At 38.2% G+C, this 24,678-nt stretch overlaps 2 long non-coding RNA genes, 1 other non-coding gene and 1 pseudogene across 4 annotated transcripts in view; 1 reads left to right on the plus strand and 3 right to left on the minus strand.

Annotated features, from left to right (window-relative positions):
- LOC132681371 (uncharacterized) overlaps positions 1-24,678 on the plus strand; it is a 122,443-nt gene that overhangs the window by 44,303 nt on the left and 53,462 nt on the right. For both annotated transcript variants that reach the window (XR_013556721.1, XR_013556720.1), the window contains exon 4: positions 16,545-16,680. This is a non-coding gene — a long non-coding RNA (uncharacterized LOC132681371). The remainder of the gene's footprint in view (positions 1-16,544; positions 16,681-24,678) is intronic.
- Positions 11,603-12,726, minus strand: LOC132681369 (palmitoyl-protein thioesterase ABHD10, mitochondrial pseudogene; annotated as a pseudogene).
- On the minus strand, positions 23,436-23,572 carry LOC132676458 (small nucleolar RNA SNORA42/SNORA80 family). Its single transcript, XR_009609029.1, has one exon. It is a non-coding gene; the product is annotated as a small nucleolar RNA SNORA42/SNORA80 family (small nucleolar RNA).
- The window catches only part of LOC144616891 (uncharacterized), a 43,913-nt gene continuing 42,690 nt past the window's right edge, over positions 23,456-24,678 (minus strand). Inside the window, exon 3 of the long non-coding RNA XR_013556716.1 lies at positions 23,456-23,883. This is a non-coding gene — a long non-coding RNA (uncharacterized LOC144616891). The remainder of the gene's footprint in view (positions 23,884-24,678) is intronic.

Consider the following 24,678-nt stretch of genomic DNA (forward strand, 5'->3'; position numbering starts at 1 on the left):
CAGTCTGGCACTTAACTTTCATAGTAGGAAACTTACTCCATAGTCGAGTTGAAAGGCCTGGGAATGCTAATAGCTAAACTCTTGCCAGTCTTTTTATGCACCATGAGGAGGAACTGAACCTTATGACCTCTAATGGTACATCCAACCCCTAGAATTTATATGTTAATGTAAATGAGCTGATCATTTTGTCTCCTGGAGCTGATTTCCCCTATAGGATCTGAGAGGGAGAATGTGAGAATTACAAAGATGATTTACTAAGTTACTATATAGAAACTTTACTGTTTGAAGTTTTACATTTAGAAACAAAGTTTATCTAGAATTTATTTTTGTGTATTGTATTAGAGGTAGGGGTCAAGTTTTGTTTTTCCTATAAGGATACCTAACATTGGAGAAACCATCTTTCCTCCACTTCTCTGCATTGCTACCTTTAATGTAAAACAAGTGTCAAAATGCATATGGGTCTTTTCTGTACTCTGTAATTTTCTATTCTTGCACTGACACCTTACTCTCTTTGTTACTATAATAATCATTGATTTCAGTACAGCAAATCCTCATACTTTATATGCTTCTTCAATTTTTTTTTTTATTATTCTTAGCTGTTTGCATTTCATATAAATTTTACTATCACCTTTTCAATTCACAAATTTTCTGTTGAGATTTTTAATGAGATCACATTGACCTGGAAGTCAATTTAGAAAGAACTGACATTCTTTCAACATTGAGTCTTCCAATCTAAGAACATGTTGTATCTGTAAATTTCAGGTTTTAAAAATTTATCTCACTAACATTTTGTTTGCTGGATTTATTACCATGTATTTGATATTTTTGAAATTATTGAAAATTGTGTCTTTTTAAAAACTTATTTTCTAATTTGTTGCTGGGATATAGAAATAGAATTGAGTTTTCTATATTGTCTTTGCACCCATCAATTTTAATGAACATATTAAATATAATTATCTGTAGACTATTTTGAATATTTATGTTTAAAATCATATTACTTGAAGTTAATGACATTTTTGTTATTTCATTTCTTTATACCTTTTATTTCTTTTTCTTGCTTTATTGCACTGGGTGGTACACTATTGAATGGAAAACAGGCATCCTTTTCTCACTCTTATTTTAGAGGGAAATCAGTCAGCATTTTACTATTAAGTATATTACTGCTGTACATTTTTGGTATATACCATTTATCATGTTATGTAAGTTCTCTATTATCTCTAATTTTCTAAGACTTTCACCATAGATATGTAATGTACAGATTTGACATCAGAGGCTCTACCCACTATCACTTATTGTAAATTATTTAAGTAGTAGTAATATTTAGTTTTTATTGAAACTAAATTTTTAAAGTTTATTTTTAGTTATTTTGAAATACAGCAAGCAGGGGAGGGGCAGAGAGAGAGGGAGAGAGAGAGTCCCAAGTAGGCTTCACACTGTCCGCACAGAGCCCAATGCTGGGCTTGCACTCACAGGCTGTGAGATCATAACCTGAGCCAAACTCAAGAGTCAGATGCTCAACTAACTGAGCCACCCAGCTGCACTGCTTTTTATTGAGATTTTACCCAGAACTTCAATATATAGATGATAAAAGTTGAACTTCTCTGCTTCAAGCTGAGGTGAGAGTTTGGGAGCACCACTCATACAGGTATTCTTTGTTTTATTTTGTTTGTCTTTTGCCACTAAGCAGCAGCCTCGGCTGCAGTACTGCATCAAACCAACTTGCTTTCTTCAAACTATTTCCTTGCTCGCCAAAGCTCTCACATACGCGATTCAATAAGAATTAAATAATGAATTGCTAACATCTATTGAACATTTACCCTTTGCCAGATGTGTTTGTTGTTAAGTGAATTATCTTGTTTAATTATCATAGCCATCCCTGGAAGAAGAGAAGACTGAGGCTTGGAAAGTTTAAATAACTTAGCCCAAGAACACATAGCTAGCTGGCAGGTGGTGAATTTTATTCCATTATCTACTACTCTTAGTGGATAAACTAATCTGTTTTCCAGTGCAGACACCTTTCATCTCTAACCAATGTAGCTAGCCATGTTTGAAAACACCTTATGCTTTAAGTTCTAGGAGCATCTGTTATACATTTGCTTTTGCCTACATAACAGCACAGCTGGCTAAATAGATGATGAAAGACACATAATGGGAGGTGACAGTAAGAAGTGCTGTTCACTATTTGAAAATTTGTATCCAGACTAACACATTCCTTCTGAAAATGTATTATCAAGGCTAAACATATTAATTATTCAGATGTCATCTTGGATGTGGTACTTGTCAAAAACAGAAAGCTGTTTTCCCAAAACACCTCACTCTTAATGTGCCTAACATCAGAAGCTGTTCATGTTCATTCTAGATTACTGCAGTGCTTCACTTTGGGACTTTTCTATTAAATATACATTGTCTTAGATGAGTTATTCATTGTCTTAAAATTTCTGGGGACTGAGATACTGATTTATTTCATGTTCCAATATGTTGCAGTATAGATAACATTGGAACCTGGTCTTTCCTTTCATTAATTTTTAATTTTTAATTTTTTTAAGTTTATTTATTTATTTTGAGAGCAAGAGGGCACCAGTGGGGGAGGAACCGAGACAGAGGGAGGGAGAGAGAATCCTAAGCAGGCTCCACACTGTCAGTGCAGAGCCTGATGTGGGGCTCTAACTCATGAACCATGAGATGATAACCTGAGCCAAAATGAAGAGTCAGATGCTTAACTGATTGAGCCACCCAGGCACCCTTCATTAATTTTTTAAAAAGTAATCTCGGGGCGCCTGGGTGGCTCAGTCGGTTGGGTGTCTGACTTTGGCTCAGGTCATGATCTCACAGTTCGTGAGTTCGAGCCCCGTGTCGGGCTCTGTGCTGACAGCTCAGAGCCTGGGGCCTGCTTCAGATTCTGTCTCTCCCTCTCTCTCTGCCCGTCCCCTGCTCACACTGTGTCTCTCTGTCTCTTGAAAATAAATAAACATTAAAAAAATTAAAAAAAAAAAAAGTAATCTCCACCCAATGTGAGGCTAGAACTTAAAACCTCAAGATCAAGAGTCACATGCTCTACCCACAGCCAGCCAGGCCCTCCATTAGTATTTTTTTCTTGTGGAATTTATGAAGGATTACTTCCTCTCTCCCTCTCTTTTTCTTTTCTTTTCTTTTTTCTTTCTTTCTTTTTTTTTTTTTTTTTGTGAATGTCTCTCTCTTTCTCCCCTGCCTGTCTCAAAACATTCATTATTGAATTTTCTTATCAAAGAATTATTCTTCGATTTAACACACAATAGCTTGGGGCTATTTATTTACATTCATGACCAACATTTCTCACAAAATAAGGCAGACAGCTCTTCCTTCTGAGATACAGGTGTGTTTATGGAAGCCCCAAAGAAATTCCATTTGAATCCATCTAGGGCACAACCTGTCTTAACTTCTCTGTCATCCTGTCTCATTTCCTCCCATCTTGGGGCAGACCTGGGCATTCCTAGTCTTCCTGACCCTCTTCTCTTGCTCCTCCCCTTCCTGTACTATGACAAAGATTCTCTTAGTTCATCCTGTTCTTTCCATTCCTGTTGCAGATCAAGGCCAAGAGAAATCAAGTCCAAAAAAAAGTATGATTTATCCCTTGGTAGGACTAATCAGGTTAGAACTGTGTACAGAAACATTGCTTTGGGTGCAAATATTTCTTTTCTTTTCTTTTCTTTCCTTTTCTTTTCTTTTCTTTTTTTTTAAGAGAGAGTGAGAGAGACAGGGGGGAGAGACAGCATGAGCACAAGTGCACACATGGGGAAGGGGTAGAGAGAGAGGGAGAGACAGAGAGAGACAGATTGAGAGAGAGAGAGAGAGAGAGAGAGAGAGAGAGACAATCCCAAGCAGGCTCCATGCTCAGCATGGAGCCCGACCAGGGTCTCTATCTGAACTGAAATCAAGAGTGTGAGCCTTAACCCACTGAGCCACCCAGGCACCCCTGGGTACAAATACATCTAATCCAAGCCTGTATTAGCCTTTAAAATTAGATTCCTCACAGGTCATTGGCCATTCAGATCTTTATCCTAGCTTTAGAACTGACGGTATCTTTACTACTCAGATTCCTAAATTGTTGTGAATCTAATTCTTTTAATGTCTTCTAGGAAAGGAAATTATTGCTTTCACCAGCAACTCATGTCAAAGTTTAATGATTCTTAATGGTTCTTCTACTTCAGTCAGAGATAATTATTTTCATGAAACACTTGGATCTTCATTCCAATATATGCATATGTAAGAGTCTTTGTTATAGGCTGTCTGCCTTGGCTACACCCTGGGGATCTTTTTTTTTTTTTTTTTTAAATATTGCACAAATGCCTTGGATGCTACCAAATAAGAATTCTAGGAAACACAAGGCAGATAATAAATATGAAAAGATTGAGGGAAGTACTGTTCCAAGTACCAAATGAAAATCAACCAAGAAGCTAAGTTTCTAAGAATGGGAGGTGGGTGATGGAGGAAGGTAATGAACTACTTAACAAGAGGACAAAATGGGGAAACAATAGGGCCAGAGAGAAGGAAATAAAAATTTCTTCTCTACTCTTTTAGGATCTCTGGCCGGGCCTGAGAATTAAACTGACTTAAAGCAAATTAACAGGAGAAAAGCATACAAGTTTAATTAGAATTTTACATGTATGAAAATCTTCACAAGAAAATGACCCAGAGATGTGCCCAGAGCAAAAAGTTTATATATATACCTTTTAGATAAAGAAATAATACATTTGAAAAGAGATGATAAGACAAAGGAGGTTTGGGCTAGAGGCAATAAATTATGGGGAAGTGACTAGGAGATGTACGGGGCAGTGGGGGGTGGGGAGTGTAGAGATTAGTAGAAGATAAAGGTAAGATTTTAGTAAGATTATAGTAAGATTTTAATAAATTTAGTAAGTAAAGATTTTAGTAAATTTATCTGTACAGATCCATCTCAGTGTCAATTCCCAATTTCTGGTGATATGGATGTTCTTTTATTTCTGCTACAGGAAGAGGGCACCTTTCTCATGGGAAATTTTATGGGCTATTTTTAGAGAGGAAAGGGGAGGTCAGAGAGCCCTTCTTGCATCTGCTGCTTCTCAAGTGCCTTCAGCTCAAAATAGTCAATATGCCAAAGTGGCATATTTGGGGTGGCATTCCTTCAGGAGATGTCTGTGTGAAAGTCAGAGGGTATTCTGAATATCTATTTTTAAGTACCAAAGCACCCCAAAACTTAGTGTCTTTATACAATAATAGTCATTTATTACTTGTCCCAGTTTCTGCGGGTCAGAAATCTGAAATGATTTGACTGAGGTGTTCTGGCTTGGGTCTGTCATGAGGTCACAGTCAACTGATGGCTGGGACTGGTGTCACCTGGAAGACTCTTCACTCACACGCCTGACACTGTGTTGGGAAACACTCTGAGTCTGGAACAGCTGAAGCTCCTCAGACATCTCTGTCTACCACAGTGTGGTCTCTGCTTTGTCTCTCAGGCAGCTTCAGGGTATGAGAATTCTTATGTGGTGGTTCAGGGCTCTAGACCATGCATCCTGAGAGAGAGAGCCAGGAGGAAGCTGTATCACCTCTTCTAACTTGCCTCAGAAGTCACATAGCATCCCTGCCAACAAGAGTATTCTACTACACACATTCTATTTGTTAAGAGTCATAAGGCCAAGCCATGTTTGAGCAAAGGGGAATTAGACTCCATCATTGGTGAAAGGATTGTCAAAGAATTGGCAGACATGTTAAAGCGATCAGAGAAACCTAGGCCAGAAATATAAACTTGGGAGTCATCAGAATATAAATCACTAAAGAAGTGTGAGTAATTGAAGATAGGGGTATGATGAGATGGAAGGAAGAGAGAGAGAGAGAGAGAGAGAGAGAGAGAGAGAGAGAGAGAGAAAGAGAACAGAACGAGAAGGAAGGGAAGCCAGGTCTGAGCCTTTAAAAATGTCCAACATGTAAAGATTATGTGGCAGAAAAGAATGAGAAGCTCTGATCAGAGAGACTGGACAACCAGTGGAAGAATGCAGTATCACAATAGCAGGGACAACAGAATGGCTTCAAAGAGGATCTACAACGAATGCTACTGACAGACAATATACATCTGATTTAGGGATATGGAACTCACTGAGAACCAATTGCACATTTAAATGCTCATGAGAGCGATCCGGTAGAGAATGAGGAATTGAAGATGAGGAGAGAGACTTCTGTCTGGTACCTCAAAGATAAACAAATTATCCACTTAATACCTCAATTGTTCTATCTAGGTCTCTGAGCTAGTGCTGGAGCACCTGAAGTCGGGAAGAAGATATTGATGTGGGGTGCCAACTTCAAGAAAAGCAGAGGACAGAATTCCTTCATGATCCTCTCTCCTTTAAATTTTCTGTAAATGAGATCTAGTGATTAACCAGATTGACACTGGATTTATTTTCCAAGACAACCTCGTGAGTGGTGGTGTGCATTCTTCTATTAGGTGGTACAGAAAGTCTGGTTGTTCTTTGTGATGTTAGCCACCATCGATGATCACTGACTTGATCTGTTGATTCATTAGAGATTGCAAAATGGTGATATTTGAATTCAATATTGTTCCTTCTTTCTACTGGTAGTCCTGTAAAGAGAAACTTGTTCATCAAATATTTGCTTATTATGAGGGACAGCATGTATAGGAAGCACAGGAGTAATGATTAATTCTTTGCTCTCTTTATCAGTTTTCAAACTTAACACAGTCGTTCACTAGCATCCTCCAAAAGTGATCATTATAGGACAGTGTAGGTATGCTATGCTCCACAGAATCTTTCAGGGGCTGCATGGCAAGGAAGGGTAGGAATTGGGCAAGTTCTGTGTCCTCACCCCAATTGACTCAGTGCAGCTTTTATGTTTTCCATATTGAGCATCGGTGATCCTTTACTGGAAAAAAAAAAAAAATGCTTGCATGGCTTAAAGAAAAAGGATTGAAAATAATTGATCTGGAAGATAAATTTTATACCTAGAACATTATAGGCTCAATAAATGTTTGTTGAATGATGAATGATGAACAAATGAATGAATTAAAAAACAATGAATGACTAGATTTTCAGAAATGAGGGTTATAAATGAGTATCTAGTTCTTTCCAGCCATGGCCTTTGTTCACAGAAAGATAGGCTTCAGGGAAAGGTTATGTGAATAACAGGGATTTGTCTTGCTTTTTTTCCTACTTTCCAATAATCCAGAGATGGCCAGACAGCAGGTGTGTGAGAGAACAGGGAGAGAGAGGATAGAAAGAGAGACGAGAAGGACACCTGGTGTTAAGCATCTGACTTCCGCTCTGGTCATGGTTTCACAGTTTGGTTCATCAGCTTGAGCTCCCCTTCAGGTGATCTCGAGCCCTGCTTTGCGTGAGCCCCACTTCTCTCTCTCTCTCTCTCTCTCTCTGCCTTTCCTAGGATTCTCTCTGTCTCTCTGCCCCTCGCTCCCCACTCTCCTGCACCCACTCTCTCCCTCAGAAAGAAAGAAAGAAAGAAAGAAAGAAAGAAAGAAAGAAAGAAAGAAAAGAAGAGAGGAGGGAGGGAATAAGTGAAGTAAAGTGTAGTCTTTTTATCTACTAGTCATCCTCTTTCATTTTGCTTAGTTCCCCAAGGACAGTCTGAAGACCAGGCAGTCACCAGAAACTCCCCTTTCTTAGTCTCATCACAGCTAGCTCAGTCCCTCCACCTTTGAGTTATTCTGTTCTTGATGCCCCTTGGAAACTTGGGTTGCTGTTACTCTGGAGAACTTTGCCACCCCTCTGGCAGGCCCTTACAAATCCTTTAAACACAAGCTACAAGTGCTTCCCCATGACTGGGGGATCACAGGAACCAAGGGACTCCAGGAACTGTCTCCATCATTGATGTCCTACTTGATGATGTCCTTCAACAACAATTAGCTTTTAAGTTCTTTTCTTTCAGGTAACCCAGCTAGCCTGCTACATACTTTTTTTTTTTTTTTTTAGTTTTTATTTTAATTCTAATTAGTTAACATACAGTGTAATATTAGTTTCAGGTGCACAATATAGTAATTCAACAATTCCATATGTCACCCAGTGCTCACCACAAGTGCACTACTTAATCCCCATCACCTATTTTGCCCATCCCCACCCCTCCCCTCTGGTAAAGAATAGTTTATTCTTTATAATTAAGAGTCTGTTTCTTGATTTGTCTCATTCACTCTCTTTTTTTTTCCTATTTGCTTGTTTGTTTTGTTTCTTTTTAAAAAAATTTTTTAAGTTTATTTATTTTGAGAGATAGAGAGAATGAATAGGGGAGGGGCAGAGAAAGAGGGAGAGAGAATCCCAAGCAGGCTCTGCACTGTCAGCACAGAACCTGACCCGGGGCTCAAATACACAAACTGCAAGATCATGACCTGAGCCAAAACCAAGAGTCGCTGAACTGACTGAACAACCCAGGTGCCTCTATTTGTTTTGTTTCTTAAATTCCACATATGAGTGAAATCATATGGTATTTGTCTTTCTCTGACTTACTTTGCTTAGTATTATACTCTCTGGCTCCATCCATGTTTTTGCAAATGGCAAGATTTCATTCTTTTTTATGGCTGAATAACATTCCATTGTATATATATATACCACATCTTCTTTATCCATCAATCAACACTTGGGCTGCCTCTATATCTTGACTATTGTAAATAACGTTGTTATAAAGTTAGGGGTGCACGTATCCCTTTGAGTGTTTTTGTATGCTTTGGGTAAATACCCGGTAATGCAGTTGCTGGATCGTAGGGTAGTTCTATTTTTAACCTTTTGAGGAAACTCCATACAGTTTTCCAGAGTGGCTGCACCAGTTTGAAATCCCAACAACAGTGCACAGGTTTCCTTTTTCTCTGCATTCTCACCAACACTTCTTGTTTCTTGTATTGTTGATTTTAGCCATTCTGACAAGTGTGAGATCCTGCTACATACTTACATAATCCGTGATGTTTTGTTAACCATAAAGGAAAATATTGAAAAATCCTGGGAGCCTTTCATTCCAAAAATTAACAAAAGGGAATGTGATCTTCCTAATAACATTTCTCTGTCCTAATTTTATTCAAGGTGACTGTATAATATAAATTCTATTGTAATGAGAGTGGTGAGTTACTTGCAGATAATCAATACTATCTTCATACTTTAACTTTCTCTTTTCTTTAAGGCTATTTTTCTGGTTCTTTCACTTACAGGTATACACAATTTCCAACTTCAATAGAAGCTTTTCTTCTCTTTAGAAAAAAACTACATAATTTTCCTTAAAGTTAATACTAATATGGAATTCAAACCCATTCATATGATAATTTACATCATTCAAGTTTATGGCTGTAATTGAGAATCTTACATTATTTGATCTAAGGATAATCAAAATGAATATGGCTACGGTCAGTTCAAAGTGGGTTTTCATCTCATGCAACACCAAAACCAAATGGGGTAATTTAATATTGCCTAATGTGATATTCAGTATTCATGGAGTACTCACAGTTTCCTCAGATGAAGTTAATATTCTCTTTAAAGGAGAAACATGAATAAAGAAACCACCACGGATGCTATTGCATATCAATTTTAACATCTGGAAATTCTTACCATATGTGAACTGCTTTTCATTGATTGATTGATTGATTCATTCTATAATCATTTGTAGAGTGCCTATTAGGCGCTGTGTTAGGCTCTGAGAATACTACAAATGAAAACAAAACAAGAGGGGCACCTGGGTGGCTCAGGTGGTTGACCATCTGACTTTGTCTCAGGTCAAGATCTCATGGTTCATGAGTTTGAGCCCTGTGTCAGGCTCTGTGCAGACAGAGCCTGTCTCAGAGCCTGGAAGCTTACTTTGGATTCTGTGTCTCCCTCTCTCTCTGCCCCTCCTCCACTCACGCTCTGTCTCTCTCTCTTTCTCTCTCTGTCTCTCTCTCTCAGAAATAAATAGCCATTAAAAAAAATTTAAAAAGAAAACAAAACAAGAAATGTTTGGTCCCTTACTGATTACTTGGCTGGCAAAGAAATGGGGAAAGAGATCTATAGAAATGACTCAGCAATTAAAATGATGAAATAGTGCAAAACATGCTATGATTGAGGTAAATCTAGGGTGAGGGGAGCAAATGGAAATGAGGGGTGAGATTTAGGAAAACTTCCTAGAGCAACTGAATCTGAAAAATGTAAGAGTCAGGCAAAGGGAGATAGCAAGGACATTCCAGACAGAGATGGGCAGGAAATGCAAAGATCTTTTTGCAGAAGGGAGAAGGAACATCCTGTGGTCCCAGAATTGCAAGGGGTTTAGTATGATTGAAGATTTGAATGAGAGATGGAGAGTGGTAAGAGATGAGGCTAGAGAGGTAAGTAGATACCATATCATAAAAGGCCTGTAGGCAATTGTGATGAGTTAAGTAATAGTTCCCTGGAATTCATGTCAACCTGGAATCTCAGAATGCTGGGTCTTTGCAGATGTTAAGGATCTTAAGAGATGGAATCATCCTGGATATAGGGTAGGCTCTAAATCCTGTGACTGTTTTCATTATAAGAAGGGGGGGGGGGACTCAGAGAGACACATGAAAAGGAGGCCATGAGAAGATGGAGGCAAAGTTTGGAGTGATGCAGTTCAAGCCAAGGAGTGTCAGAGATTGCCAGGAGTCACCAGATTCTAGAAAAAAGTAAGGAAGGATTCTTCCCTAGAGATTTCAGAGGGAGCATGGTCCTGCTAACATCTTCAAGCCTCCAGAACTGTGAAAAGTAAACTTCAAGCCTCCAGAACTGTGAAAAGTAAACTTCTGTTGTTTTAAGCCACCAAATTTGTGGTAAATTTTTTAATAGTCATATTCTGATGTTTTGAACTTTATTTATGCCTCAGACATTTTTTCCAATCATTTAAGATTTACTTCAGTAAACATTGTCCTGTATTTTGTGGATAGCATTTTAAAATCAGAAGCAATTTTACAAATTTCCATATATGACCGATGACAAACAAAGGACAAAAAATTCAAGCTTTATTAACAATTCTAAGTAGAAGAGAACACAATTAAGAGCTTCCCTGGTTAACATAAGCATTTAGCAAATAAATTATCTCGAATGAAAAAGTAGGAAATTTTTTAATAAAAAAAAAAAAATCAACACGCAACATGGATAGACCTAGAGGGTACTAGGTCAAGTGAAGTAAGTTAGACAAGTAAGTAAGTAAGTAAGTAAGACAAATAAGTAAGAAAGACAATACGGTATTATTGCACTTATATGTGGAACCTAAAAAGCAAAACAAACAACAAACAAAGCAGAAACAGACCCATAAATTCAGAGAACAAACTGGTGGCTGTCAGAGGGGAGAGGGTGGGGGGATGGGCAAAAATAGGTGAAAGGGACTGGGAGACACAGGTTTCCAGGTACAGAATGAGTAGGTCACGGGACAAAAGGTACAGCAGAGGGAATAGTCGGTGGCACTCTAATAGTGCTGCATGGTGACAGGTGGCAGCTACATCTGTGGTAAGCATAGCATAACATATAGAGCTGTCCAACCACTATGTTGTATCCCTGAAACTATTATAACACTGTGTCAACTCTACTTCAATTAAAAGAAATCAAGGATTGAAGGAAGAAAATTTTCCAGATGGCAGCTTATACTTTCGTCACAATTTGTATCACTTATATTATACATCATTAAATAAATACTCATGTTATATTTACAAAATAGAGAGATAAGAGGAAAAAACCCAAGTATCAGGGTCTTTCATTTGTTGTCCTTCTTCCAATTTTCTGGATCCATTAGTTGATACACCAACTAAAAATGTGATTCTAGTTAACTACAGTTGAAAGCTTAGTGTAATAGTGTAAACAAGAAGTTGAATGTCCGATTATTCCTTCATTCTGTGATCACTGTGTTTTCGGAGGATGACATCTACATCTTTGCTGACTACTCGGTCGGCAACCTGTATGGATGTATGCCAAGGTATGATGTCATCTTTCATGCCGTGGAGCAATCGTATAGGGCAGTTCACAGGAATAGGGCTATGTAACAAGCAGTGGTGTTCAGCTTCTTTAATGAAACCGTACTGAATGTCAAAAACTCCTTTTTCACTGTATTTTGATGGCATGGTCCACACACCTTTCATCTCTATTTCCTTTTTCACCTCAACAGGGAGCTGATTAAACTGTGTCACTAGGTCATCTACAGCTGTAGCTATACCAACAAAAGCAATGACCTTTTGTGGCCTTGCAATTGCAGCATGAAGCATTAGCCATTGACCAAGGCTAGATCCAACAAGTATCTGTGGTCCTTCAGCTAAGTCATCAATTACAGAAAGAACATCTTTTCTCCATTTTTCCACTGTGCATTCTTGTAAGTTACCATCCGAATTTCCAACTCCTGATGAACCAAACCTTATATAGGCATGACCTAGAGATTTGCAAAACTCTCCAATCACCAAAGCTTTTGTACCATTCATGTTAGAAATATAGCCAGGGATGAAGATAATTCCCAGACTTTTGCCTTTTAGCTTCTTATAAGCCAAGTTTGGAAGGTCTGGTTGACTAAGAAAAGAGACTGATGACTTTGGTCTGCAAGCTGGGACCCACCGTGGCGTCCACTCCGACTTCCTTGCAAGTAACGCGCTGAGGCCATGGTGGAAGCCTAAGAAGACAGCCTCTCTGCCCCACCTCTGATGAGGTACCCAAGAGCCCAGAGCAGCCATGCCTGCCCCCACCATCTTCCCAGAGGCCCTTCAAATTAGTGGTAATTTTGTACAGAAGCCCTGGGAAACTAAGATGGTCATATTAAGTTTGAACTGATATATAGATATCTACAAGTCAGATGTCAGTCTTGACATATCCTATGAAAAGATTTAAGTAAAAAAGTGACATTATAAAATTGGTACTTTATTTTTTTAATTTTTTTAACGTTTATTCATTTTTGAGAAATAGAAACAGAGCATGAGCAGGGAAGGCACAGAGAGAGAGGAAGACACAGAATCCAAAGCAGGCTCCAGGCTCCGAGCTATCAGCATAGAGCCCAACACAGGGATTGAACCCACAAACTGTGAGATTATGATCTGAGCCAAAGTCAGATGCCTGACTGACTGAGCCACCCAGGCACCCCTCAAATTGGTACTTTAAAAAGGTCACTCTGGCTGCAGCATAGAGGACTGATGAGAAGAAAGAGAGTGAATGTAGGGACACATTGGAAAGATCTAGAAAAGGGTGACTTAAATGAGAGAAGGAAATGAAGAGAAGTGGTTAGATTTGTGAAATATTAGACAGGTAGAACTGATAGAACTTGATCACTCTTTTTTTATTTTTTCACTCTTTTTAAATTAATTAATTCATTAATTAATTGGTTTTAAGTAAGCTCTACACCCAACATACAGCTTGAACTCAAGACCTTAAAATCAGGAGTTGCATGCTCTACTACTGAACCAGCCAGACACCCTAGTGATCACTCTTTCTTAGATGTGAATATTTGTGAAGAGTGAAAATTCAAGAACTGACACTCAACATATAGTCTAGCTTTCCCACAGCTCCTTCAAAGAGAGTCTGTTTCCATCTACAGATCTAGCTAAGGTAGAGGACATGAACAGACATGTTTGCACCCCTTGACTCAGCTAAGTTGAGGCAGTCTGATTCTCTCTGGCTATGAACCATGATATTCAGGGCATTCAGAGAAATGTTGCTGTGGGCTTAGCCTGGAAGGTCACACTGGGTTAGAGTTGCAGGGGCATTAGTAACCCATAGATTAGCAGAAAAATCTAGTCATGGAAGGAGGAAATAGATAAAAGTCAAGAAAAGCTATTCAGATGAGCTTGGGAGACTGAGTTTCCTTTGGGGTCTGGTTGTTTTTTCTTTTCTTTGTAAGTAATCTGTACACTCAACATGGGGCTTGAATTCATGACCCCCTATCAAGAGCTGCTTGCTCTACCAACTGAGCCAGCCAGGTGCCCCTGTTTAAATTTCTTATAATTGCCTTTTATGGGGCACGTGGCTCAGTCGTTATAGCATGTGACTCTTGTCTCAAGGTCGTAAGTCCAAGCCCCATGTAGAACTGACCTAAAAAAATAGATATGGCACAAGAACAAATACTCAGATCAATGGAATAGAATAGAGAACCCAGAAATGGACCCACAAACGTATGGGCAACTAATCTTTGACAAAGCAGGAAAGAATATCCAATGGAATAAAGACAGTCTCTTCAGCAAGTGGTGCTGGGAGAACTGGACACTGACATGCAGAAAAATCAACCTGGACCACTTTCTTTTTTTTTCTTTTTTTTTTTTTTTAATTTTTTTTTTTAAAGTTTATTTATTTTTGAGACAGAGAGAGACAGAGCATTAATGGGGGAGGGTCAGAGAGAGAGGGAGACACAGAATCTGAAACAGGCTACAGGCTCTGAGCTGTCAGCACAGAGCCCGACACGGGGCTCGAACTCACAGACTGCGAGATCGTGACCTGAGCAGAAGTCGGACGCTTAACCGACTGAGCCACCCAGGCGCCCCATCCTGGACCACTTTCTTACACCATACACAAAAATAAACTCAAAGTGGATGAAAGACCTCAATGTAAGACAGGAAGCCATCACAATCCTCGAGGAGAAAGCAGGCAAAAACCTCTTTGACCTTGGCCACAGCAACTTCTTACTCAACATGTCTCTGGAGGCAAGGGAAACAATGCAAAAATGAACTATTGGGACCTCATCAACATAAAAAGTTTCTGCACAGTGAAGGAAACAATCAGCAAAACTAAAAGGCAACTGAAAGAATGGGAGAAGATATTTGCAAATGACATATCAGATAAAGGGTTAGTATCCAAAATCTATAAAGAACTTATCAAACTCAACACCCAAAAAACAAATAATCCAGTGAAGAAATGGGCAAAAGACATGAATAGGCACTTCTCCAAAGAAGACATCCAGATGGCCAACCGACACATGAAAAAATGCTCAACATCACTCATCATCAGGGAAATACAAATCAAAACCACAATGAGATACCACCTTACACCTGTCAGAATGGCTAACAGTAACAATTCAGGCAACAACAGTTGTTGGCAAGGATGAGGAGAAAGGATCTCTTTTGTATTGTTGGTGGCAATGCAAGCTGGTGCAGCCACTCTGGAAAACAGTATGGAGGTTTCTCAAAAACTAAAAATAGAACTACCTTATGACCCAGCAATTGCACTACTAGGCATTTATCCACGGGATACAGGTGTGCTGTTTCGAAGGGACATGTGCACCCCCATGTTCATAGCAGCACTATCAACAATAGCCAAAGTATGGAAAGAGCCCAAATGTCCATCGATGGATGAATGGATAAAGAAAATGTGGTATATATATACACTGGATTATTACTCGGCAATCAAAAAGAATGAAATCTTGCCATTTGCAACTATGTGGATGGAATTGGAGGGTAGTATGCTAAGTGAAATTAGTCAGAGAAAGACAAAAATCATATGACTTCACTCATATGAGGACTTTAAGAGACAAAACAGATGAAGGGAAGGGAAACAAAAATAATATAAAAACAGGGAGGGGAAGAAAACAAAAGAGACTCCTAAATATGGAGAACAAACTGAGGGTTGCTGGAGGGGTTGTGGAAGGGGGGATTGGCTAAATGGATAAGGGGCAGGGGCGCCTGGGTGGCTCAGTCGGTTAAGCGTCCGACTTCAGCTCAGGTCATGATCTCACGGTCCGTGAGGACTGTGAGTTCTAGCCCCGCGTCGGGCTCTGTGCTGACAGCTCAGAGCCTGGAGCCTGTTTCAGATTCTGTGTCTCCCTCTCTCTGACCCTCCCCTGTTCATGCTCTGTTTCTCTCTGTCTCAAAAATAAATAAATGTTAAAAAAAAATTTTTTTTAAATGGGTAAGGGGCAGTAAGGAATCTACTGAAATCATTGCTTCACTATATACTAACTAATTTGGATGTAAATTTTAAAAAATAAAAGATAAAGTTAAATTAAAAAAAAGATAGATGCCTGGGTGGCTTAGTAGGTTGAGCATCCAAGCCTTGATTTCAGCTCAGGTCATGATCTTGTGGTTTGTGGGATTGGGCCCCAAGTCAGACTCCACGCTGACAGCACAGAGCCTGATTGAGATTCTCTCTCTCTCCCTCTATCTCTGTCCCTACCCCTCTCATGTGCCCTCTCTTTCTCAAGATAAATAAACTTAAAATATATATATATGTAATTGCCTTTTATGAGGTTATCCTTAAACATATGATAAATCATCTTTTATTCAATGGCTTTTCTGTTTTGCAGTCACACTGTCTCATGCTATCATTTTAAGCCAAATTTCTGGCTTAAATAATTGGATAGGTAGCAGTACTATGCATCAAAAGGGAAGTAGTGGATGAAAAACAAGTTCTGAAGAAAAAGTATGAGTTTAGATTTTGACACTTTGCCTTTGTTGTGCCAATACAATATTTAGGCAAGTCCAGTGTGGACACAGAAGATTTTATGGGAATCAAGTCTTTTGGACCAGAGTTCAGCTCCAGAAGCTATTGCCCTGTGAACATTAATTGATGCTATTTTCTTCCAGGGTAAGAGGGAAAAGAGAATGAAAACAGTGAGAAGTTTGACATTGACGGTCTTCTCTGTTTCAGAAAAAAAAAGCAAACTGCAGAGAAGAATAAGAATGAATAGTCAAAGGAGTAAAAGAATCAGGAGAAGGTGGAGGGAGGACGATCTGAGTCAAGAAAGGAAAGTACTTCAAGGAGGTCAAGAGCATCAGATGCTGTGGTGAGTCCACTGGTTTTTAGCAAGGAAGAAGCCACTTCTGACTTTGGCACGAGATTTGGAGAAGTAATGAGGGCAGAGGATAGAGTGTGGGTAGAAACCATAGATTATGTTTCAGTGGGCTGACTGTAATGGAAAGAAAAGACATGGAGATAACTAAAAGGGAATATTTGTCTGTTTAACCTAGATGGGAGACACTTGAGCCTGTTTACAGAGTAGGGAAGAAAATAATTTGATAGAATTTAAAGACACTTGAGAAACATTCATTGATCAGTTAAGGTTTCTAGGAATGGGGGAGAGATAGATGCAGTACTTAGTTGAATAATTACCTTCTTTCACTGTGGTGAGAGGGGACATGGTAAAAAAAAGGAAGCAAGAATGCAAATAAATTTGTAGGTTGACTAGAGAAGTAAAAAATGGAGGAATTTTTTCCTGAAGAGTTCTAACTTGCCTCTGTGTAGTAAAATGAAACACCAGAGATTAAATTTGTGTTAACTGGAAAAATAGAACAGTAAGGTAATTTGGAATTATAAATTACTTAAGAAACTACCTCTCATCCTAGCCTTACTCTAAATGTGAAACAGGTGTACTTGGAATCACTTAAGAAGTGACTCATAGAAGGGAAAATCAGAAGGATAAATAAAATCTAATGCTGGTTGTTTGCAAAGATAAATAATGTACAAACCCCATAGGTAATACACAGACACGGATGCACACACATACATATATGTATATACACATGCCATTTTAGGTTTGAAAAAGGAGCTATGAGAAAAGTCAAAAGAATTATACCAGAATGGTTTGCACATTCCACGGTAATAAAGTGAAAATTTAGAAATTTTTCTAGCAATATATAAATGACTGAAAGTTTTTTAAAACCTGAAATACCAATATGATTGAAAATATTAGGGAAGGCAGGACCAGCCTGCCTTTCCTATATGAGCTTCATTTCAGTGTAACTAAATAGTTGATAAGGAAAGATTCTTTTTTGTTGAGGAATTTCAGCTAACAAAGACAGAAACAATAGTAGAAAAAAACCCCACCATTTTTGCAAATCCTAATGAAAACAGTGGCTCTAAAGATTTTTTTTTTAACATTTAAATACAAGTGAGTTAACATATAATGTAATAATGATTTCAGGGATAGAATTTAGTGATTCATCACTTATATATAACACCCAGTGCTCATCCTAACAAGTGCCCTCCTTAATGCCCATCACCCATTTAGCCCATCTCCCAACCCAACATCGTGCTAGCAACCCTCGGTTTGTTCTCTTTAAGAGTCTCTTATGCTTTGTCTCCCTCTCTGCTTTTATCTTATTTTTGTTTCCCTCCCCCCTATCTTCTTGTGTTTTGTTTCTTAAATTCCACATATGAGTGAAATCATATGATATTTATCTTTCTGTGACAGACTTATTTCACTGAGCATGATATACCCTAGTTCCATCCACATTGTTGCAAGTGGCAAGATTTCTTTCCTTTTGATTGCTGAGTAATATTCAGCACTTCTTTATCCATTTGTCAGTCAATGGACTTTTGGGCTTTTTCCATACTTCAGCTATTGTCAGTGGTGCTACTATAAACATTGGGGTTCATGTGCTCCTTCGAATCATCACTCTTGTATCCTTTGGATAAATACCTAGTAGTGCAATTGCTGGGTTGTAGGGTGGTTCTATTTTTAATGTTTTGAGGAACTTCCATACTGTTTTCCAGATTGGGTGCACCAGTTTGCATTCCTACCATCAGTGCAAAAGAGAGCCTTTTTCTCCGGATGCTCACCAACATCTGTTGTTGCCTGAGTTGTTACTGTTAGCCATTCTGACAGGTGTGAGGTGGTATCTCGTCATGGTTTTGATTTGTATTTCCCTGATGATCAGTGATGTTGAGCATCTTTTCATGTGTCTGTTAGCCATCTGGATGTCTTCTTTGGAAAAGTGTCTATTCATGTCTTTTGCCCATTTCTTCACTGAATTAGGAATATTTATTAATGGCTGCTAAAACTATTAGGTGAAAGGCTGATGGTGAACTGTATAATGAATGGATTAGGCTGATACTAACCTGAATTCAATCATCAATCTCAATATCACTATAAGTGGGACAATCAGACCTTAAGGGCGATCATGACGTGGTGCAATATGAAGTATACCATATGATCTATGAAGAATCCTTAACAAAAAAGTTATTTAACTTAAATACATTCAAGACTTTATCTAATTTTCAGTCTCCCAAAAATAAACAAACAAATAAACAAAGAAGAGATAAATTAATGAAGTAACATTACAAGGAAACGATCAACCAAATCCAGAGCTAGAATATGCTGTAGGACAAGCAACCTGATTTTCCAACAAATAAATGTCATGGGGAGGGCAGGGTGGGAGGAGATAAGAAAGAACTTTCATAAATTAGAGAGAATCAAGAGGCAGAACAACAAAAATGCAATGCACTAGATGTTGTTTGGATTCTGATTCAAACCAATAGTAAAAGGATATTTTTTAAACAATCAGGGAATTTTTTTTAGGTGTGATGAGGTGGCTGTGTTGAAAACACCTTATCTGTTAGAGATACATGGTGAACTACTTACAGATGAAATTATATGAAATCTGAGATTTGCTTTAAAATATTCCAGCAAAATAAAAGTGGAAAGATAGATGAAACAAGAATGGAAGAGTCTTGTGATAATTGTCAAAGCTAGGTGGTAGGTACATAGCTTCATTATACTATTTTCTCTACTTGAAATTTTTTATAATAAAATCATTTTCTTTTTTTTTAAGTTTTTTAAAGTTTTTTTTTTTAAATGTTTGTTTTTGAGAGAGACAGCATGAGCAGGGAAGGGGCAGAGAGAGGGAGACACAGAATCTGAAGCAGGCTCCAGGCTCTAAGCTGTCAGCACAGAGCCTGCTGACACAGGGCTTAAACTCACATACTGTGAGATTATGACCTGAGCTGAACCAATGTTGGACGCTTAACCACCCAGGCGCCCCTATAATAAAATTGGTTTCAAATAATGAAAAAAGCAACAAGTCTGGTCAAGTTACAGGTAAATTCCCTCTAACATTCAAATTACAGATAATTCCTATGTTTACCAAACTATTCCAGAATATATAAAAATATGAAACTCTTCACAATAGTTTTATAAATCCAGCATAGTCATACAAAGACAAAAAAGCAGAACAATAGAGTAATTTCACTTATACAGGTTCAAAAATTTTAAATAACATGCTAGTGAATCAAATCCAACAAGGCAATTTTTTTTTTTTTTAATTTTTTTTTTTTCAACGGTTTTTATTTATTTTTGGGACAGAGAGAGACAGAGCATGAACGGGGGAGGGGCAGAGAGAGAGGGAGACACAGAATCGGAATCAGGCTCCAGGCTCTGAGCCATCAGCCCAGAGCCTGACGCGGGGCTCGAACTCACGGACCGCAAGATCGTGACCTGGCTGAAGTCGGACGCTTAACCGACTGCGCCACCCAGGCGCCCCCCAACAAGGCAATTTTTAAAAATATGACATAATGGAACAAATGAAAAGATTTTCTCAATAGATAATGTATCATCAAATGCCACATTTCCTAAAATTATTTTGTAAATTTAATTCCATACAAATTTTTTCTTTTATTTGGATCCTAAAATTTGTATGGAAGAATAAATATAAGGTAATAGACAAGAAAAGCATTAAAAGAGAAAAGGATCAACAGTGTGGAAAAACTTGCCTACTTAACACTGGAATACATGATAAAGCTAATATAAACTTAAATCCAGGGGCACCTGGATAGCTCAGTTGGTTAAATGTTTAACTCTTGATTTTGGCTCAGGTCATGATTTCATGGTTTGTGGGATTGAACCTGCTGTTGGGCTCTGAGCAGACAGCACAGAGCCTGCTTGGTATTCTCTCTCTCCCTTTCTCTCTGCTCCTCTCTCTCTGTCTCTCAAAATAAAGAAATAGGGGTGCCTGGGTGGCTCAGTGGGTTAAGCATCCGACTTCAGCTCAGGTCATGATCTCACGGCTGGTGAGTTCAAGCCCTGCGTTGGGCTCTGTGCTGACAGCTCAGAGCCTGGAGCCTGCTTTGGATTCTGTCTGTCTCTCTCTCTCTCCCTCTCTCTCTCTCTTTGCCCCTCCCCGCTTGTGCTCTGTCTCTCTCTCTGTCTCAAAAATAAATAAACATTTAAAAAATGTTTTTAAAAATAAAGAAATAAACATTAAAAAAAGAAATAGGTACAGTGTAAGTTAAAATTTGATACATAACAAAGGTGATAATTCAAATCACTGAGGAAAGGGTGAATTATTTAATAGTGTTGGTGCAATTGGGGAGAAACTCAAATGAATCCTGTATTTTATAATATTTCAGAAAATGAATTCTGGTTGGATTAAAGACATAATTGTAAACAATAAAATTTTGTAAGAAAATGTCGGACTTTACATGAGCCATCAAAGTGCATGAGGAACTTTAATCAAGCCTGGAAACCCAAAAACAGCAACAGAAAAGGTAAACATACCAAATTTAAAAACTTTTTATAGCAAGAAGATAGTATAAATAAATGAAAACATAATAATTTGGAAATACTTATAGAATATCATAAACCCCAATAACCAACAAGTGTTCTGATTCATTGATAGTGAAATGCAAATTAAAGCAACAACATATCACTTTTTGCTCATGTGATTGGCAAAATATTAAATAATCAGTAGTGTCCATTCCTTATGGGAATTAGTAGAAAATGTTTCACCCATTGTTGGATAAACATGAATTTCACATTTTGGAAAACAATTTAGTAATATCTATCTTATCAAGTTGACTCAGAAAAAGAAAATTAAGTAGTGAGATTAGGTGAGTAGGAAACTATTGAACTTACTTTATGAAATAACATATAACATTAATACCTAAACTTAATAAGAACAGATTAGTTTCCTATTGCTGCCATAATAAATTACCACAAACTTAGTAGCTCAGAACAACCAGATCTATTATCTAATAATTCCACAGGTCCCAAATCTACAATGAGTCTCATGGAATAAATCAAGGTGTTGGCAGGGGCTATGTTCTTTCTGGAGGCTGCAGAGGGGAATTCATGATAAGGTGTCATAAACTGAGGAGTGTGATCACTTCAGTTCAGTATACATGGTGTCACACAAATATAAATACCTCATTCTTTGACATAGCAATCCCACTGTCAGTAATTTTTTTTTTAACAGAAACAAATGCATTATTGTAGAAGGATACATGAACAAGAATGTTTATTGAAGCATTTTTTTTTTGTAATAGCAAAAATTAGGACTTGATTTGTACATCCATTGACAGAATGGTCAGATAAATTACAGTCTGCCCATATACTGGAATATTATGCAGTTATTGAGAAAATCAGTTAGACTTATATATACGGACCTGGAAATATTGTCCATGAAATATTAAGTGAAAAAATGCAACTTGCAAAGTAATGGGCATTATCCCATTGTTAAAAAAAATATGTAAATAAGGAGAAGAACAAAATTCCAACATATGAATATTTCTGTGTCATTGTCTAGTAGGAGGAGAGAGATCATATCAGTTTTATGAAAGGGAGAAAGCTAAATATAAAATAACAATAAACTAGGTATCAGTCTGCTAACTAGACAACTAAAAGGGAACTTGCAGATCTCTAAGTGAGAGGGTGGGATGAATCTGGTTCTCCAATTGTTGAAAAAAACTGCAAGCCTTATTCAGTCACTGCCAGGGGCTACGGTGACAGCGGCAGGAGTGAAGAAGCATTCCAGATGATGGGGGTCCATTAGCAAACTGGAAACAAACAAGGATCCTAACAGAAAACCAGAAAGCCTATTTACAATCCCACCATCACAATAAAGCAGGGAAGAGGCTGGAGCTAAGAGACAAAGGCTTACTACCTAGCACCATATGTTTACACATAATTGTGTGGAAAAGAAAAAAAAAAAAACTTTAAATGATCCAAATCAACCAGTTACCTCAGAGGTAAGAAGATCATGAGAACTTTCAAACAGGAAAAGAATAAAAACTCCCATGTAGCATTTGATGGATTACAATGTGTGTGTACTATTTATGTAATAATTTTTAAAACCCCACATAACTAATGAAGCATAAAAATAAAAAGTTAAAATTAGAAGTAGAAATATCCAGGATGCCTGGGTGGCTCAGTTGGTTGAATGTCTGACTTCAGCTCAGGTCATGATCTCACTGTTGGGAAGTTCGAGTCCTGCGTTGGACTCTGTGCTGACAGCTTAGAGCCTGTAGCCTGCTTCAGATTCTGTGTCTCCCTCTCTCTCTGCCCCTCCCCTGCTCACACTCTGTCTCTGTCTCTCTCAAAAATAAATAAACATTAAAGTTTTTTTAGGGGTACCTGGGTGGCCCATTGGTTGGGTGACCAACTTCAGCTAAGATCATGATCTCTTGGTGCATGAATTTGAGCCCCACCACAGCTCAGAGCATGGAGCCTGCTTTGGATTCTGTCCCTGTCTCTCTCTCTCTCTCTGCCCCTCCCCTACTTGTTCTTTCTCTCTCTTTCTCTCTCTCTCTCTCAAAAATAAATAAACATTAAAAAAATTTAAAAAAAAATTTTAAAGTAGAAATATTCACCCTGAGGTGTGCCCTGGGGAGAGGATAGCTCTGTCACTGTGTAGTAGTAGATGCCTGAGCTGTAGTGCCCTTGGATCTGAGAGGTAGCTGCTCAGGGAACCAGTTTGCACTGTTAAATATACAGCTAAATGTATGTATTGGCTTTGAAATTTTTTTTTTTTAATTTTTATTTTTTTACAATGTACAGCCCCCTTCAGTGCCCACAGCCCACTAGTGAGGAGGCTGGGCAGTGGTTCAGGGCTGCATGCTTCTCTGGCACAGGTGTACTCTGAGAGGCCCACAGAGAAGGGCCCACCATCAATCCTTCACTGTGTGCTTGCATTGGCTTTTTAAGCCATTTTGACAATTGTGACAACTTCTTGATGATTGTTGAATCTGGATGCTGGGCACATGGTGGTTCATTTTAATGTTCACTTTAATTTTCTGTAGGTTGGTGTTTTTTCACAATACTGGAAAAAAACACTCTGATATAATCCCAGTTTAGTTTTTAACCACAGCCATGAAAAGAAGAAAATACATGTATTTTTCCTACCTCCAAGAGGATCTGACAGTTCCTTAATGTTCATTTGAATTAATTATGGTAAGATCAGTTACAATGTTGATGAAGAAATCCAAACTGAACTTCCTGTAACAAACAATAAGGAAATAAAATTTCTCAAAACAAACAAGTAAAACAAGCATCATCGTCTCAAAATTAAGGGTAATATAAAACAGTAAACCGTTGTAGTTAAAAATCAAGATGTAACTGTTGAACTTCTTAAATACACCCTAGCCAGGAATCAATTTCGTCATGATAAGAAACATCATCTGTCAAGAAAGGACCTTTATCCCAACCTGGCTAATGTTTACATTTTTAGTGTCCTTAACACATCTGATTGGTTAATGAAGCCCATATTTGATCTTTATCTCTGCAGCAAGCTCCAATGCCCAGCTCAGAGTTTTGAAACTGTAAAATGTCTGTGTCAACATCTCATCTGCCCAAGATTCCTATTATTGAAACATATGGCACCTCTATTACAATCTGGAATTCAGTTTGACCTAGGCTGAATCAGAGATTTGGGCTTATATATAAATTTTTCTGTTTTCTCTGCTCTAGGTCTGTAACTTTGAGAAACCAAGAGTAGGAAGGCTTGGAAGAGATTTATACTATGTGAGGGCAGTTGCCCTCTCTTAAGTATTCCACATAGCCCCTGCAAGATCATCAGGAGGCTGGAGGCAGTGGGGTTTAGTGTCAATAATATGTATGCCAGCATTCTTATCAAACTCCAGAGCCATCTCTACTTGGGTATGGAAGGCAGACTTTTTTAGCTGTGAAATTCCCCAGGGCTTTCAGATAATGCAGGAATGTGGAGTCTTCACGAAGGAGGTACTAAAGTTCCTGTTGAAAAGGCTTATGGACTGTGTGCTCAGAAGTGCCCTG

The sequence above is a fragment of the Panthera onca genome, chromosome A1, assembly GCF_046562875.1.
Source record: "Panthera onca isolate mPanOnc1 chromosome A1, mPanOnc1 haplotype 2, whole genome shotgun sequence".
Classification (NCBI taxonomy): Eukaryota; Metazoa; Chordata; class Mammalia; order Carnivora; family Felidae; genus Panthera; species Panthera onca.